The sequence below is a fragment of the Equus przewalskii genome, chromosome 5 (genome assembly GCF_037783145.1).
Source record: "Equus przewalskii isolate Varuska chromosome 5, EquPr2, whole genome shotgun sequence".
In the NCBI taxonomy this organism is placed as follows: Eukaryota; Metazoa; Chordata; class Mammalia; order Perissodactyla; family Equidae; genus Equus; species Equus przewalskii.
The window spans coordinates 71,661,666-71,679,000 of record NC_091835.1 but is presented as its reverse complement, the minus strand read 5'-3'; the positions used below and the strand labels follow the sequence as shown (position 1 = coordinate 71,679,000).

At 45.0% G+C, this 17,335-nt stretch overlaps 1 long non-coding RNA gene across 3 annotated transcripts in view; it reads right to left on the bottom strand.

Moving 5' to 3' along the window:
• Positions 1–14,635, bottom strand: part of LOC139083388 (uncharacterized) — a 44,927-nt gene extending 30,292 nt beyond the window's left edge. For 2 of the 3 annotated variants that reach the window (XR_011540075.1, XR_011540074.1), the window contains exons 1-2: positions 9,804–14,635; positions 6,563–6,790 (exon numbers count right to left, since the gene is read on the bottom strand). This is a non-coding gene — a long non-coding RNA (uncharacterized lncRNA). The remainder of the gene's footprint in view (positions 1–6,562; positions 6,791–9,803) is intronic. The other variant, XR_011540076.1, reaches the window with a different exon arrangement.
• Positions 14,636–17,335: the final 2,700 nt, after the last annotated feature.

Below are 17,335 nucleotides of genomic sequence, written 5' to 3'. Positions count from 1 at the left end.
AGGAATATTGCTTTATAGGACCAAACAGTCACTTTACATTGACCCCTTAATCTAACCACATTTAATTTAAGTCTCTGTCACGAGCACCTCAGCCCTATCTGTTAGAGAGGATGGGTCAGGAGGCAGCTGCCCTTTGGGCCACGGGTCAGTGCCTATCAGGTTCTTCCTGATGTCTGACCGCCATGCCTCTTGCTGTGCCCGAAGTCCACTCCCTCACAGATGTTGTCCCTAAAACATATCTTCCCATCTCCTCAACACTGGAATCATAGATGAAGAAGGTTGAGAGGGAAAAAAAGAAATAGAAATGAGAAAGAAAGAACGCAAGAAGAACTGACCAGGCAGCGGGGGGAGAGGAGTTGAGAGGACAGGAGGTAGTGAGCGGAGGGCTTGCAGGCGGAGAACCAGAGGACTGATGATCCAAGAGTGGAATGAATGAAATGCACAGCCATTCCCCCCAGCTCCACTAAGTGGTATAGAAAGAAACAGGCCTAGTGAGGAGGGGAAAGAGGAAGAGGAGAGAGGAAGAGGAGGTAGGCAGACAGATTTTCTGTCAGAAAAGGAAATGAGTTTAGGTCTAGGGGCGAAATTCCCACGACGCATGCTGCTTCGCTGTTGCAGAGCCTCTTCCAGAAGAGACTCAGGACTTGAAGATGGTCCCCTGACTGAGACCATGTGGAATGGAGGATGAGGGAAGTTATTAGCAATCCGGTTCTTTGGAAAGTAGCTGAGAAAAGGATAAAGTACGAAAGGAAAGCAGTTAATGCAGACCATGATTGTGACCGAAGTCTCCCCTTCTCTCTCATCCCCTAATCCAGTGAACCCAGAAAGGATAACTGGACCCTCTCTCTTCCTCTACCTCCCATCCTCTCCTCCTCCCTCTACCATCTTTTGAACAAAGCTCCTTGGGAAAACCTGCCCATATTCATCCGCATTAATATCAGCCCTGGCACCAGGATTTGCCCCGGCCTGTCCAGAGCTACATGCCCTATCCTGTCTGCCTAAGAAGGAAGCAATACGGCTGCTGCCCACTGCAATAGACTCCGGAAAGGACCTCCAGCTAGGAGCTGGAATATTAGCACATCTCAGAGATTGTTAACTCTGTCCCCTACATAAGCCTGGGCTCCCTGGGTTCAGGAGTCAGCTTAACCATTCCCCTGCCTCCACGTATGTTCTTGCCTCACTCTTCCTTTTCCTCTCCCAAGCAGTGTTATTCCTATTCCACTTCATTTACCCTGCACCCATAGCTTAAAGTCCCTTGCCAGATCTAAATCCAACTTCAGCTCATCTCAGGTTTTGGCCCTAGCGCAGATGGAAGAAGAAGTATGACTACTCCTGCATGCCTCCTGCTTCAGGCACAGCAGGTGGCCCAGCTTGGACAAGAACTTGGCTGTCTGACTTCAAAGGCTATGTAGAGACCACTGCTCTAAAGCACCTGTCCATCTCTGATGACCGGAGGTCTGTCTTGCACGTGCCCTTAAACAGCTAAAAGGAAGGATAGTTCTTCCTCCTCCAACAAGTGTCTCTTCAAAACAGAGCAATATGAGTCCTCGAGGTACATTTCTGGACCATGGAGCAGAGAGGTAGGGTTCATCTTGAAGCAGAGGCACAGGCTTTATCCTTGTGCAAGATACACTTGCAGAGAAGCTAGTCCTGATAGGGTGGGAGAAAGCTGAAGAGACGTGAGGGCCATAGCTTCAATTAGAGAACTTACATTAACCTCAGTAAGATCCTCTCAACAAGATGAGGTGTCCCTCAGCATGACCAAGGAGGTCAAGCTCTTCGTGAGAAGGGGAACCTTTAGTCTTAGGCTAGCAACTGAAATGCATCATCCCAACAGGAAGCAGGGAGTCAGGAAAGGGTTATCGGGTGTAAAATCTCCAGGCACCAATCTCATATTCTTCTTACCCACTCCCAAACCTTTCCTAATGTGACCAGTCCTCTACAAGAGACGAACTCATGCTACCAACTTGTGCCAGGAGGAAGGAGAAGGAAAGTGGTCAAAGGCAGCCCCTGATAACGAAAGAACTACCCGAAGCCACTGGGATGTTGGCAGCCTATATGCTCCTCACAGCCTGGGATGTCTTCAACCCTGGATCAGGGACTCCAGGAATGACCAAGGTGGTCTCTAATGTCACTGAGAGGACATCTTCCCCTCTCCCCAAAAGCTCAAAGGTCCTGACTAGCTCTCCCAAGAAGTACAGAGCCCAGAACCCACTGAGACTGATGTGGGAGGTAAAAGGGAGTCTCTGTGACAGCAATTTGTCTCTCTCTGTCTAGCTCTGTCTCCATCTCTTCCCCAGCTTCTCACATCCTGGGCCATTATTTCAGAGGCCTCTACCTTGATCTGTCTCCAAGTCTCTAGCAAGATCAAAGCTCTTAACACCTGTTTTGCTTGCTGACTCCTAGGCTAGAGAAGAGGGGGCAGGGTCCATCCTGAGGCAAGGGGAGGGCCCTGACTTCCCCTTCCCAAGGCAAAGGTTGGAGGAAGGAAGGAACCAAACCTAAGGTTGGGTTGACAAAAACGCCCCCTGGTGGGAAGGCTGTTGTTCTAATTCTGTTACTGATTTTATTATTGCTGTTTCCAGGTTATAAATCATATTAACTCGTAATTATAGTAGGGTAAATATATGACAGTGACCAGAAATGCTTTTCCTAACATCCCTATCTAACGAAGATCCCATTATTCTTTATCATAAGACCATTTTATTTCCTTCAGGTATTTGTCACAATCTGTAATTATTTGAACATTTGTTTTCTTGCTTATTGTCTATTCCCCACTAGGAAAAGCTCTCTATTTGAATGAAAGAAAGAATGAATGATGAAGAAATAAGTTATATGGGAATAAATATACTGGTGGGATAAAAATTTCCTAATAATATGATCAATACCTGAAAGTATCATGTCCAGACTTTTATTAACAATAATATCCTTAATCAATATCCATAATGTCCCTACTTTTACATCTCTACCCACGACCTCTTTCCCTACAACTCATCACAGTTATTTAACAATTCTTTAGCTCTGTATTAAGCACTTTGGAGAGAATATAAAAATATACAGGGCACAGTCTCTCCACTCCAGAAGCTTACGGTTGAACAAGAGAGAAAGAAGATACACGATAACTACAACCGAAGACAGGGAACAGTAAGACAGCATATGATAAGACTGACACAGTCAGAGGAATATAGGAGTTCAAAGGAAATAGCTGGGTCATCCAGGATGGCTCGGGCAGGAGAGAGCATTTAAGCTGGACCATGATGATTGTGTAGGATTTCAGTAGATTGGGAGAAGGGAAGTAAAGGGAAAAACATACCTACTGGGAAGGATTTCTTGAGTTTGGGCATCATTTGATATTGAACTTCCGTTTATCATTAGAGACTGAAATGCAAGGATCAGTGATATTCAAGATAACACTGCAGAAGCTCGAGGCTTTGAATAGAGGAAACAGGGACCAGGACCCAAGTGCCAGCTCAGGTTCCGTTTATCCCCACTTCTCTTGTATCTAGTCTTATGTAACAGATATAAGGTTCAAATAGGAGAGGGTCCAGGACCTGCCCAGTAGTGTAATGGTTAAGTTCATGAGCCCCGCTGTGGCGGCCCAGCGTTCGCATGTTCGGATGCCAGGCAGAGACCTACATACCGCTCATCAAGCCACTGTGTGGCTGTGTCCCAAATACAAAACAGAGGAAGACTGGCACAGATGTTAGTTCAGGGCAAATCTTTCTCACCAAAAAGAGGAGGATTTGCAACAGATTTTAGCTCAGGGCCAATCTTCCTCACAAAAAAAACAAATAGGACACGGTCCCATTATGCTTCCATCTATGTCTCTCATCTCCTCTCTCCTCCCACTGAGTTCTTTATTAACAACGAAATGATTTCTTAATCTCATTACTGAGAAGAGGAGAAAGCACAGAAAAGCATATGCTACACAAATTAAGTTAGATAATTTGCATACCTGGGGAAAGGGAGACCCCCCCCTTCCTTCTCCATAGTCAATTTTCCTTCATCTTCTGACACCATATGTCAATAAATATCTATATTTCCTCCTTCCCTGGACAAGAGATGCTGTTAAATGTCAAATGCAAAGTAACGTTTGTCATAAAAATCCCTCATAAAAAAATCTCCCAACTACCAGCATTGGAAGGTGGAGAGGGGAGTTCCCATGCTGTGTTTGCCTCCTAATAATGTGCGGCTCATCCTGCCCCTTCTTCCAGGAGCATTTCAGACAACATTTTTTAAAAGTTTTCTAAAAAATTAAACAGAGACATTCAACTCCTCTCACCACCCTTGCTTCTGTGAAAGTTCATTCTGATTTTTTATGAAATCAGTTTCATAAATGATGAGTTTCTCACAATCTCAACTCTAGATTTCTTAATTAGTATAATTTTAAATTCTCTTTCTGGGATGGCTAAAGTACAAAGTCCACCTGGAGGCAAAGAAGTAAATGAAATGGCTTCTCTGAGCACCTTCCATCAGGGGTTCTAGGAGAGTGGAGGGAGCTACGCGGGTGGGGCACATCCAAGAGCAACTGTGTATGAGGCTAGAAAGTAAAACACAGGAGGGGATTGCCTTGCGGCTGCTGTTTCTCTTTCTCTGCAAACCTCCTCTGATTATAGCAGATTTATAGGGGCCCCAAAGCAGCCCAGCATCTTAGCCATAAACTTTCCAGAAAGAAAACTCATTGAAGTTCCCTTGAGAGGCGATGAAAAATAAATATCAGGGTTTGGTACAAACACATCAACCAGGGGCAGGGGTGGAAGGCAGCCAGTTCCCCACAGCTGGTTTAACTCCTTCAGGATGTACATGCGTGTGCATGCACACACACACACACGTACACACACACACGAGAAGTCCAACAAATATATTCATGTTTATAGACCTATTGAGATAAGCATGCCCCACTACTTGGCGCCTATTTCCAGTCAAATGCAAACACATATGCCCACATAGTATGCGTACACAAATGACTCTCAAAGAGTTGCTCTATGAATATAATATTCTCAGCCTCTTCCCCTTCCCGAGCTCCTGACTGCAGGGTGGAGCCCAGTGAAGTTGAATGAGGGAATGTCTGAGTATAAGCTTGCATGTGTCACTAAGTGTGTCTCTGACTACATTCTAAAGAACAAATAGAAATTGTTTTCTCATTATTCACCATTTGGAATTATTCGCTGTCTTTCAATCACTTCTAAATATGCCATCAACTTTCAAGGATCATCTGTCCTTGACTGAGCCACTGCTCTGTGCAGAGTCCAGCTCAGGAGTGAGCAGCACGACCTTTCCTCAGAGCTGATACAAATCCTAGCTCCACTCCTTACTTTGCACAAATTGCTTAACCTCTCTGAGCCTTAGTTTCATCGTCTGTAAAATGAGGATAAGTAATACTCACTTCATGGAACTATAGTATTAAATTAGAAGACTTTTATCCACGCTTAGAGCAAAGGACAGGGCGTATTTTCAACAAACGGTAGCTATTACTATCCTCATCACTTTTTAGGCATTGGAGATACAAAGAAGTAACAAATTAAAAAGATGTTCTTTTCCCTTAGGAGTTTTTAAAATGTCATTAATGAGACAAGATAAATACATGTAGAGTGAAAACAAATGGAAACCTAAAACTCTTATTTGAGCCCTAAAGTGCAACTTATTCTCCTAAACCCAAGTCCTGTTTTGAAATTTTTAGCAATGATTTCAGTGCTCTAACGAGATTTGGTTTTTCTTCCATCATTCATCGTCCCCCCACCTCACCACCTGTCATACCCCACACAGCCTCCCCAGCCTTTCATTTAAGGAGCTGACTAGAGAATCCTTGAGATAGAAAATATTTGAGACTTCGTTTCCCTGTTTCAGGGCAGGAGCCCTTCCGAGGCATCCAAACTCCACCAAACTGATACACCCATGTGTGCGGCCAGAGAGTCTTTGTCCTCCCATTTCTCCTCCCTCAGTCATCCCTCTAACCTCAGAAAATGTTTCCTCGTGTTCAGTCTCAACCTGTTTTCCTTAAATATTGACCTCTCCTTGTCACTCATTCTTGTTGGGGATGAAGTACATAAATCCTCAAAAGCTTCAGAGAAGTTCTCAGCCCAGAACTTTTTCCATTTTCGTAACTTTTTTCCATTGCTTATCACCCCAGGTCTCTGGAATTCTGTATCTCGTATATTTTATTTGTCATTAGCTGGCTAAAAATCATCAAAAGTTCCTTTAAAAAGCCTTAATTTGGTCCCTGCCAGGATATGACCCCTTATCCAGTCATCTGGTCTCTCCTTAAGCCTTTGAAAGATGAAGATATCCTAATTTCTATTACAGATAGTTAAGAACTCCTATTTCAATTTCTCCAACCCCCGTAGCCTCCTCAATTAGTATGATCAAATTGCCACCCATTTGGTTAAGAGACAGTACAACCCTAAGGCAGGGGCATGACTAATATGACCTCCCCAGTCCCTTTCAGTGCATCCATATGAAGTAGACAAAGCCAAATTGGCAGCAATCCCAATTCATGCAATGTTGCTCCAGGGGAGCCCCCAAGGACCAGGCAGACTCCGGCGTGGGAGCGGCAGACATTTACCTGAGGTGGGCAGAGTGCCAAGCCCTGGCATAGCGACTGGTGTTGGAGGCCTGGAGACAAGGAGGTAAGCCAGGGCTACACTTCTCCCTCTTCCCAAAATTCAATTCCCCAATCTAGGCCCCTCTTCTTGTGCCCCGAATTCCAAAGTTCTCAGATCCTTCTTCCATAGTGCTCCTCCAAGGCCAGACAGCTGTCATCAATCATCTAAGGCCAGTGCTTAGATGAAACCTGAAAAAAGCATACAAATCACTTGGGAGCTGGTTAAAAATGCAGATTCTGCTTCAATAGGTCTCAGTTGGAGCCTAAGACTCTGCATTGCTAACAAGCTCCCAGGTGATACCCATGCTACTGGTCCGTGGACCATACTTTGAAAAGCAAGGATTTATATGACTGGAGCAGTTTCTACAAGAGTCTCCCAAGAAAAGTCCATCTATCCATCTCCATCTGTCTATCTATCCTCCAAATGGCAATGAGAATCATCTCTCATACCTTCCTGTTCCGAAATCTCCCTCCAGGGCACAATACACAGTACAAACCTGGCTCATAAATCCCACTTCAAATGTGAGAAAACATATCCTCATAAGAGTCTCATTCTTCCACTATTCTAAAGGTCCAAATAGCCTAGAATTTCTGTCTCTTTTTTTTTTCCTGAGGAAGATTAGCCTTGAGCTAACATCTGTGACAATCTTCCTCTATTATATGTGTGGGTCACCACCACAGCAAGGCCAAGGAGTGGTGTAGGTCTGCACCCAGGATCCAAACCTGTGAACCCAGGCCACCAAAGCAGAGTGTGCTGAACTTAAGCACTAGACCACAGGGCCGGCCCCACTGTCCCATTTCTTTTCCAACTTGCCTATCCTTTTATTTCCCAAATTGCGCCATAGGCATCCTCCTCCAGGAAGCGTCTCTTGACCAAAATCTCTTTCTCAGTTTCCACTCATACCTGCTCCTTCCAAAGTAATGATGTCTCAATACCTGTCTAGTTACTGCTTCTTCCTATTTCAGTCCTATTTTGGGTGGGAGTTCTCTCTCCCCAAAGAATCTTAGGTGCTCTCATAAGGTTCTTACACCAGCCTCTCAAAAAGCATCTAAAGGTGTTGGCAAGTATATGGGTAACCCTGCCTCTAGTAGGTTTCACTGGTGTCACCTACTCCCTGTCTGGAAATATCAGAGATTGTGAAAGTAAGAGAGCCCCTTCCCATCCCTCCCTCCCAAGGCAGGCCCCATACATAAGTACAGTAGAAAAACACTGGCGCTTCTTCTATGCCAAAGCATAAAACTCTGATTGCTTCAGGAAAGATGCCTGTTGTGCCCACGCTGGAGCCAGTCTAGTCTTCAGAGATTCCCTGGAGTCAGGTAGAGTGGGTTGGGCCTTTTATCAATTTTGCTACTTCCTGCCCCTCCCCGAATTCCGTGGGAATAGATGGAGAGGTACAGAGGGAGGTCGTTTCAGGCATTCTCCGGCCCCAGGGGTGAATTATCCCTTGTCGCTCTTTGTATGAACAACACTGTTCTCACTGTTGGGTCTAGAGGAAGGAGAGAACCTAGTCCTTGCCCTGAACAAGATTCCACTATGATGGAATAGACAGGATAGTTACAATGACTTGGGCGTAGCGAAACAAAGACAAAGTTAGACGCAGCCAGGTACACTTCTAGACCCTGGAAGGACGGGGAGAAACGCTGTTTATCAAAGAGGTCTCCTGGAAGACAATCTTAAAGGAGTAAGAAAATGCTAGCCCAAAAGGAAGGAGAATCATTTGTACCAAAGAAATGAATAAGGCTCAATTCAATTAAACAAATATTTATTAAATGCTCATTATGTGCCTGGCACCCAGCTGGATGCTGTCAGGGAGTGAACAAGATACTCTCCTTAACTATGATCTACAATCTAGGGAATGAAATAAAGAAAATAAAGACACACAGAAAACTTTGAAATTTTATTTGTTTTATTTCAGTCTTATTGAGGTATAATTGACATATAAAATCGTAAGATATTTAAAGTGTACATCATGGTGATTTGATATATGCATTGTGAAAGGAATCCCATGATGTCCCCATTGTGAAAGGATTAACTTTGGTATTTGAATCTAGGTGTTTTATTAAAGGAAGGTAAGTGTCAGAAGGCAGCCTTTGTTTCCTTCTTTCATCTCTATGTCTTGATTATCAATTGGTTCCAAACATAGCAGGGAGGAAACAGGGTGTTATTTATAAAACCCCTAACACTCCAACAATGGGTTATAGTGAAAAGTGGGCAGGATGCAGGTTCACATAGCTTGCAGGAGAGAGACATTTGAGAGAGTAAGAGGGCAGAAAAACCAGGGGAAACTTTTTTAACTAAGTGGAGCTTTAGAAATGATCAGTTCTCACCTTTCATGTTACAGATGAGGAAGCAAAGCATTGAAGGAACTGAGCAGCATGCTCAAGTTCACATTGCAAGTTAGTGGCAGAAACAAGACTAGAACCGAGGACACCTGACTCTCAGCTGTGCACTTTCTGAGCAGGTTACCAAAGCAGACAGTAGCAGAGAAACTTTGAAGTCCAAGAATACAGATATCACCAAGTAGAAGAACCAACCCCAAGGATTTTCACCTTGGGTAGTGGGTGCAAAGCCAAAGTTCCTTGTACTCGTAGGAAAGCCCTGGCTCCACTTCACCTGTGCACGTTGCCCCTTTACTCAGCCAAGGCTCAAGATACACAGTGTGCTCTGAACACTGCTTTGCTTTCCGTGCTTTTCCTAACGTTATTCTCTCTGCCTAGAATCTTTCCCGGCCCCTCACGTGTGGCAAAATCCTATCTGTCCCTGAAGAGAGCCAACACAGATGCCATTCCTCTACAAAGTTTTCTCCGATTTCACCAACCAACCCTCACCACCGTGCCAGCCAAAATGATCATTCCCCATTCTGAACTCCCGAGACACTTTCTTTGTGTATTTCTTATGGCCCTTCTCACTTTCTGCTGTTGTTGCAGCCATGCCTTACCTCTAGTATTGGAATAAAGCTCCTTAAGGGCAGGGGCCATATTTCATCTCATATGTGCTATCCCTCCATAATGGCTAGGACACACAGTAAATATTTACTGAACCCATTATTCAACCAACCAACCAAAGCTCAGAAGTTACACGTCACCTGTTGCAGCCCAAATATCATAGAAACTGACACCAAAGGATGTCATAGGAAAATCAACCCTGCATTCCCCCCGAAAGAGTGCCAAATACCTCCCAACATTCTGCTTTTTTACGCACCGCATGACATAATCCCATTTGGGTTCGTCCAACTCATGTAGCTTCATGTACTAATTAAGCTGTAAGACACAACAGGGCATGAATTTATTGTGTAATAATTCACACGTGGGATGTTTGCGCAGTGCTTGGGCGTGAGTTATGACACATTAATTCACGGCCTAGAGGGCCTCATTGCAATTACAGAACCATTTTTAAAATATCATCTGGGTTTAAAATACAAATATTGGTCCCCCCAGTCTTAAAACCCTTAGCCCCCAAATGCAGCCAGCCAAGGTCAGATGTCACTTTGGTCCCCATTTCCCTCATTCTGCATTATCCATTTAGCTCTGGTGGTGGCAGAGAACGTACAGTCCAACCCTTCACTTTACTCATGTAGGACACTGGGGTACTGTGAAAAGAGAGGAAGAGGGAGACAGGGGCAAGGACTGCAGAACTACCTGCAAGAGTGAGAACAACTTGCTGCTGGGTAAGGAAACACTGGAGAAATGGATGCAGCAGCCAACCGGGGGTCCATTACTAAGAAAGGGAAAGAGCCAGAAAGGACTTTTTATGAATTCTGACACTCAATAAACCTCACCCAAAGCAACCAAGCAAAATTCACTACAATTTTTATGTCCACAGTTAGGAGAGTGTGATGGGTAGGGAGAGAAGAAATAAGTCACCCGGCTCAGTAGCTCACAACCCAAACCAAGGCCTCCTGTCTCCTCTCTCCCCAGGGTTCTGGGAGAGAAGGCGAGCTCACTTCTACAGACAACTCTCCTCACTGGCCACACCATGCTCTATAAACACCCTGCACCATCTGTGATGTCAACCACCGGCCGCCTGGAGAACATGCCCTGCTCTGTGAGTTTGTATTAAAACACTCACTTATAGCTCCCTATTAATTTTTCACGAGGAGTTATTTTTAACTCGCTCAAACCATTGTCTAAATACGCCAAATATATTTTCTTAATGAACGAGCCCAGCATGCGGTTCCTCCTTCCCCGACCCCCCTGCTGCTATTCAAATGGTCCCCTCCTCACGGGGAGCAGGGCTTCAGATGAACAATTCGCAGCCTCGCCCTGGAACGAGTAGTGGGGAACAGGGAAAGCAGCCACACACTCTTCTCTCCACTGAGGCTCTGGTTTTGAGAGCATTTCAGGAAATGTCAGAGGTTTTGAAAGACAGAAAGATGAAGTCCAAATTGAAGTCTTCTCTATAGATTATCAAAAGGAACCCTCGGGTTATCGGGTCAGGCCTTCCCTCTACGAGTCTGTCTAGACTCCTTTATTTGCCACTCACCAGTTCCAACACTATGATTTACCCACAAGCAGGCAAGATAGATAAGAAGTCAATTCTTAACTCGTGGAATCCCTCTACACTATAATTCTGATGGAGTTGTATGTCGTCCCCTCCCCCAACCGGCTTTACACCCTTCAGTGGCCCCCCACCGCCCTCAGCATAAAACCTAAACTCTTTTGCCAGGGCTTCCTTTCTTCATAATCTGACCCGTGATTAATCCTCTAGCCTCGCCTCCTTCCCAGTTCCTGCTCCAGCTGCGCAGTTCTGGACTCACCCTGTCTCCTTCCTCTAATGCTCTCTGGCCCCCTTCACTCAGCTAACTCCCACTTATCTTCAATACCCAGATCAGAAATTGCTTCCCCGGGAAGCCTTCCCTGACTCTTCCGCTGGATGGTGCCCTCTCTGTGCACTCTCGGAACACCTGTGCTCACCCCACTCACCACTTAGCATAACGTGTCAACATTCCAGTTCACTAGACTCACAGACTCGTGGGGGCCACAGTTCTCCTTTAGCAGTTCCTTGAACCTCAAGAATTGTGTCTTCTGTCCAGCCAACCTGAAGGGAGGCAATAATTAGGAGAGGAAGATAGCACAAAGAAGAAGTATAGTCTCTTTGCCTGTGGATGCCGCATCTTGTTTCTGGAAGAGGCGGTACCAGGTACTACGGTGGTAAGAGCAAAAAACATTATATCAAAAATTCTGGATTGGAGCCCTGGCTCTTCCACTTGACTATATAAACTTAGATAATTTGCTTAATCTCTCTAAGCCTCAATTTCCTTATCCACAAAATGGGAACAATAATACTTACCTTACTGAATCAGTATGAGAATTAAATGAGAAGTTACCCACTATCGTGCATTGCTGGTGAGCATGTAGCTGAGGCCGCCATCCTGAAGCACAATCTTAGTGGAATTAAGTAAGCACACCCTCCGACCCAGCAATCCCACTCCTAGGTATACAGCCAAGGAAACTCCTGGGTGCTAAGGAGGCCCATATGAAGGCATTCATCACAGCGCTGCTGGTGGTAGTGAGAAGTTGGAGGCAACCCAAGCATCTATTACTAGAGGAATATATAAATAAAATGTGCTGTATGCACACAATGGAATATTACACAGCAGTCAGAAACAGTGAAGTAGATTTACGTATAGCAGCCTGGGAGAGCTTAGAAATATGCTAAGTGGGAGAAGAAGAGCAGGCTAAGGTGTATAGCACAAGGCCATTAATGTACATTTTTAAAAAGCCAAAATAACATTGTATGCTTTTCAAGGATATACATATGTCTGTTAAAAGTGTGCAGATCATGGGGCCAGCCCCCTGGCATAACAGTTAAGTTCATATGCTCCACTTCAGGGGCCTGGGGGTCACTGGTTCGGATCCCAGGCACAGACCTATGCACCGTTTAGCAAGCCATGCTGTGGCAGTGTCCCACAAATAAAGTAGAGGAAGATGGGCACGGATCTTAGCTCAGGGCCAGTCTTCCTCAGCAAAAACAGGAGGATTGGTGGCAGATGTTAGCTCAGGGCTAATCTTCCTCAAAAAAAAAAAAGGGGAAAAAGTAGACAGATCATTTCATTCCTCTGCTCAAAACCTCCCACTGGCTTCTCTTTTTTACTCAGAGTATAAGCCAAAGTCTGTATTTACAGTGGCCTACAAAGTCCTCCAGCATTTGCCACTGACCCAACCATTTTTCAGTCTTCTGCTTCTCTCTCTTCTCACTCATTTCACTCTAGCCGCTGGCCTCCTGACCATTCTGGTCCCTAACATACCAGGCAAGATCCAACCTCAGGATCTTTGTACTTGCTGTCCCTTATGCCTGGACATTCCTGGCCAGATATTCACGTGATTGTTCCCTTACCTGCATTTGGTGAAATAGCACCTTTTTTAGGAAGGCCATCCTTAACTGCCCCATATAAAGCTCCAATCCACTCCCAACCACCCACAACACCCTTATCCCCCTGCTCTGCTTTTTTTCCATAGCATTTATCACTATTTAAGGTACTATATGTTTTACCTATTTATTTGTTCATGGTTTATTTGTTCACTAGAATGTAAGCTCCATGAAGGCAGGAATTTTTTCTTGCTTTGTTCCTGGCCGCACTCCCAGCCCCTATAACTGTGCCTGACACATAGTCGGCACTCCACATTTGTTGAACGGATGAATACATCTAAATAGACATATACAGCATGGGTTGGGAGAGCTTTTATTAAATGCACTAAAGTGAGTGCCTCCAATAAGGAGGGGTAATGAGAATAGAGATGAAGGATGAAAGAGAAAAAGAGAATGAATTGAAAAGGGGCCTTACATGAACCGATGATGCTAACTTGCCATGAATTGAGGGAGATGACCGGCTCAATTCAGTGCACTTGAGGTTCAGCAAACGAACTGCATGAGATAATGCAGTGAAAGTCTGATAGATGGCAGATGCTCAATAGATTTGAACTGAAGAGGAATCAGAATCCTGTAATTGTCAGGACATGGAGCGTGCAAAAAAGCTTTTAGACTCCGAAGGAATTTCACGGGCACACCCAGAACAACATGAGACAGAGAGGGAAAATTAGTTTCAGCTGAGCATCAGGGCTAGCTCTAAGTGCTGGTGGGATGGGGAAGAAAGTAGGAGATGGGGGAATCAGTCCGGATGGGTTAGGAAAGCCTTCCTAGAAGTGGGGCAAAGCTTGTGAAATAGGGTTGGGGAGCTGGAGGGTCAAGAAAGGCAGAAAAAGCCAAACAAGGCCAAAAAGGCAGAGCAGCCAGAAAGAAGGGGAAGAAAAGGAAAAATGGGGCGCTCCTCCTGTTAGTTCCCCCTGAACCTATTTCCCTTTTCCCAATTGCTCTTTCTCCTTCCATCTCCTTCAACTGCCTTTGGAGGCTCCTGGAACTGTCACTAAGTACGCTTCTACCCCGTTTCTCTGTCTTGGGAACCGTCCTCAGCCACTTACCTCTCAACAAAGAGTAGAACAGTGGATCTTAACATTTTTTGAATCACAGACCCCTCTGAGGCTGCTCACCTCAGGAAAATGTCACACACGCCTCTGAAGTCCATCCATGGACGCTGAGCAACAATCCCAGGTGAGGAAGCTGTGAACGGCAGGGTCGGAGATGGGCAGTGCTTTTGAGCATTCCTGTTTCCTTCAACTTTGTTATGCAGGGTGGTCCTTGGGCCCTTCCTGCTTTCACTGAAGATGAGTGAAAGTGGACCTACAGGCGAAGTATGGAGATACCAGGGAAGCCACCTGAAGAACAAAACATATGGAATTAATAATCACATTTTGTGACTCAGACAGAAGCAGACAGAATACTTACAGAAGGAAAAGCAAACATATGATTGGGAATCCTGAGAAAGCCAACTTGCAATCTAGCCTGTAACAATAAAGAGAAACATCTTCCTCAATGCAATGTTCAGAAACACCCTTTCCCTGTGCAATAATCTGCAATTATTCCAATAGTTTATACTCAGTCCAGACTCTTTGACCCAGCTGTTAGAGCCCCTCCCTAATTCTACCTTCCCCTACCCTTAAGCCTGTCACCTCGTTCCTGACTCAGCTCCTCACCTCCCCACTTACCCTCCACAGGGGGAGCCTTTGGCCTGTGTAAGTTACTTGCCCTGCCAGGGATGCCCTCCTCACCCCTTCCTGTCCAGTCTTGACCCTCCAGCTCTCCAACCCTATTCCACAAGCGCTGCCCCACTTCTAGGAAGGCTTTCCTAACCCATCCGGACTGATTCCCCCATCTCCTACCTTCCTCCCCATCCCACCAGCACTTAGAGCTAGCCCTGATGCTCAGCTGAAACTAATTTTCCCTCTCTGTCTGGTGTAGTCCTGGGTGTGCCCCTGAAATTCCTTCGGAGTCTAAAAGCTTCCAGAGGGCAGGGCCAGGATCCATGTGCCTCCTCCTTCTGAATTCGACACTCCCGCCCCCAACCCTCACTACCCAGGACAAGCATCTGCTCATAATTGTACCCAAAAGAGGCATTTGGGACAGAGAAAATGAATACATACATGTATTGATTGGCTACTATATCTTAAGATTCCTAGAAGTAGGAAATTTTTTTTGGAAAGAGAGAAAGGGCCAGACAGAGGTAGAAACAGGATACTAGAACATGCACAATCACCTATTTCAAGAGCATTTCCTGAGGACATTTCCTAACAAGGGCCCTGGGTCTGTGAATCTCAGTTGAATTAGGAAACAGTCTCTCCCAAAGGAGGCGCTTGGTGCAGGGGAGGTGCTTAAAGAAACGCAGAGAGAGGCCAGGGAACATGCAGCCAGCTTGTACGAATTCCACAATGCCCCCGGTTCCCTCCTTCCCTCCCGCCTCCTCCCTGTGTTTTTGTCAGTCTCTGAGCTCATTCCAAACTCCAAAACAAAAGTTCCATCCCAAGTAGCCAAGAAGAACTCACGTCAAATCCAACAATCCACCCACTAAATTGCAGGCTGTCTTGCTTTTCCAGCCAACCCCACCCACTCTCCTTCATCCTGGAGGTCACTGTGTTCACTGCTCTGCCTCTAAGAAGGGCACTGCCCTCACTCTGGACCTTTCCTTTTCGAAACATCTTTCCAAGGAAGTAAGTTCTACTGGTTCCCTTGGTTGTTTGCTAACGATCCTCCCAATCAGTTTGGCCCCGCGGCTCCTGCAGAAGAGCTTCAAATATAGTTTGGACAGGAGTTGCTTTGCTAGAAGTTTGACAAAGACTTGAGAGAGGAAGGCTAATGAGGCTGTTAAACAATTATTTTCAGGTCTCAAAGTTTCAGAGAAGTGGACTTTAAATGCAACATTTCCAGAGGTTGAATCAATCCCTTTGTACTCAAATACAGCTCCTTTCCACATCTCAAATTATATCAGTTCTCTCGTCCTCCTTAAAATTTCCAGAGAATGAAAACTCTGGAGCAACCAAACCAGCGTCTCCCAAACAAACAAGTCTAGAGTTTTCTGGATATCTGAGCTTCCCCAGAGTCTCCAAAGTCCTAACTCAAGCACCTTTGCAATTCTAGAAGGGGGTAGTCAGGAATACAAGAGAAGAGGCCTTAAATAATAGTAAGTGTGGTATATGCAGCACACCAACACTTCCAAACGGGAAGTGGGTCCGAATACATAAGAAAAAGTAAACAGGGTAAAAGCCACCGTGAAAACTGGGTTCAAGTCCTATATCCAAGGTCTAGAAAAAATTAGTCAAAGCCAAATGAGAATTTTCCCATTTTCCCTTTATGTGTGTGCCTTCTCTAGAAGTCTCTGTCTAGTCAAAGTCATTCGTTCATTCATTCATTCAACAAATATTTAATGGTCTCCAACTATTCAGCGCTGTGGACACAGCAAAGAAAACCCACAAAAGTCTCTCCACTCGAGCTGCTTACATTCCTACAGCAGGAAGCAGACAATAAAAAAATAAGGAAGAAGAACATGTATTGTGTTGGATTGTGATCAGTGCCACAGAGAAAAGCAAAGCAAGAAAAGGTTAGGCTGTGCTCAGGGTGCGAGTTGCCATTTTAAAATGGGAGGTCCAAGAAGGCCAAGCTGAGTAGAGGACATGTCACCAACATCAGAAGCAGGTGAGGGAACACGCGAGAGTCATGATGCAGCTCTCCAAGAACAGCAAATCCAAAGACCCTGGCCATTTTTGAATGAATTTTTTTTATTATGGGAAAATATACATAAAATTTACCGTTTTAGCCATTTTTAAGTGTACGCTTCTTGGCAGTAAGTAGATTCACATTGTTGTGCAACCAACACCACCATACACCCCAGAACTTTTCATCTTCTCAAACTGAAACTCTGAACCTATTAAACAAGAGCCCCCATTTCCCCCTCCCCCACACCCTGGTAATCACCGCTCCACTTTCTGTCTCTATGAATTTGACTACTTTAGGGACCTCATATAAGTGGTACCACACAATTGTCCTTTTGTGACTGGTTTATTTCACTTAGCATAATGTCTTCAAGCTCCACCCATATTGTAGCAAGTGTCAGAATGTCCTTCCTTTTTAAGGCTGAGTTCCATTGTATGTGTATACCACGTTCTGTTCATCCAGTCATCTGTTGATGGACATTTGGGTTGTTTCACCTTTTGGCTGTTATGAATAACGCTGCTATGAACATGGGTGCACAAATATCTTTTTTAGTTCCTGCTTTCAATTCTTTTGGGTATTTACCCACAAGTAGAACCGCTGGATCATATGGTAATTGTTTAATTTTTTGAGACATCACTATACCCTTTTCCAGAGTGGCTGTACCATTTTACATTCCCACCAGCAGTGCACAA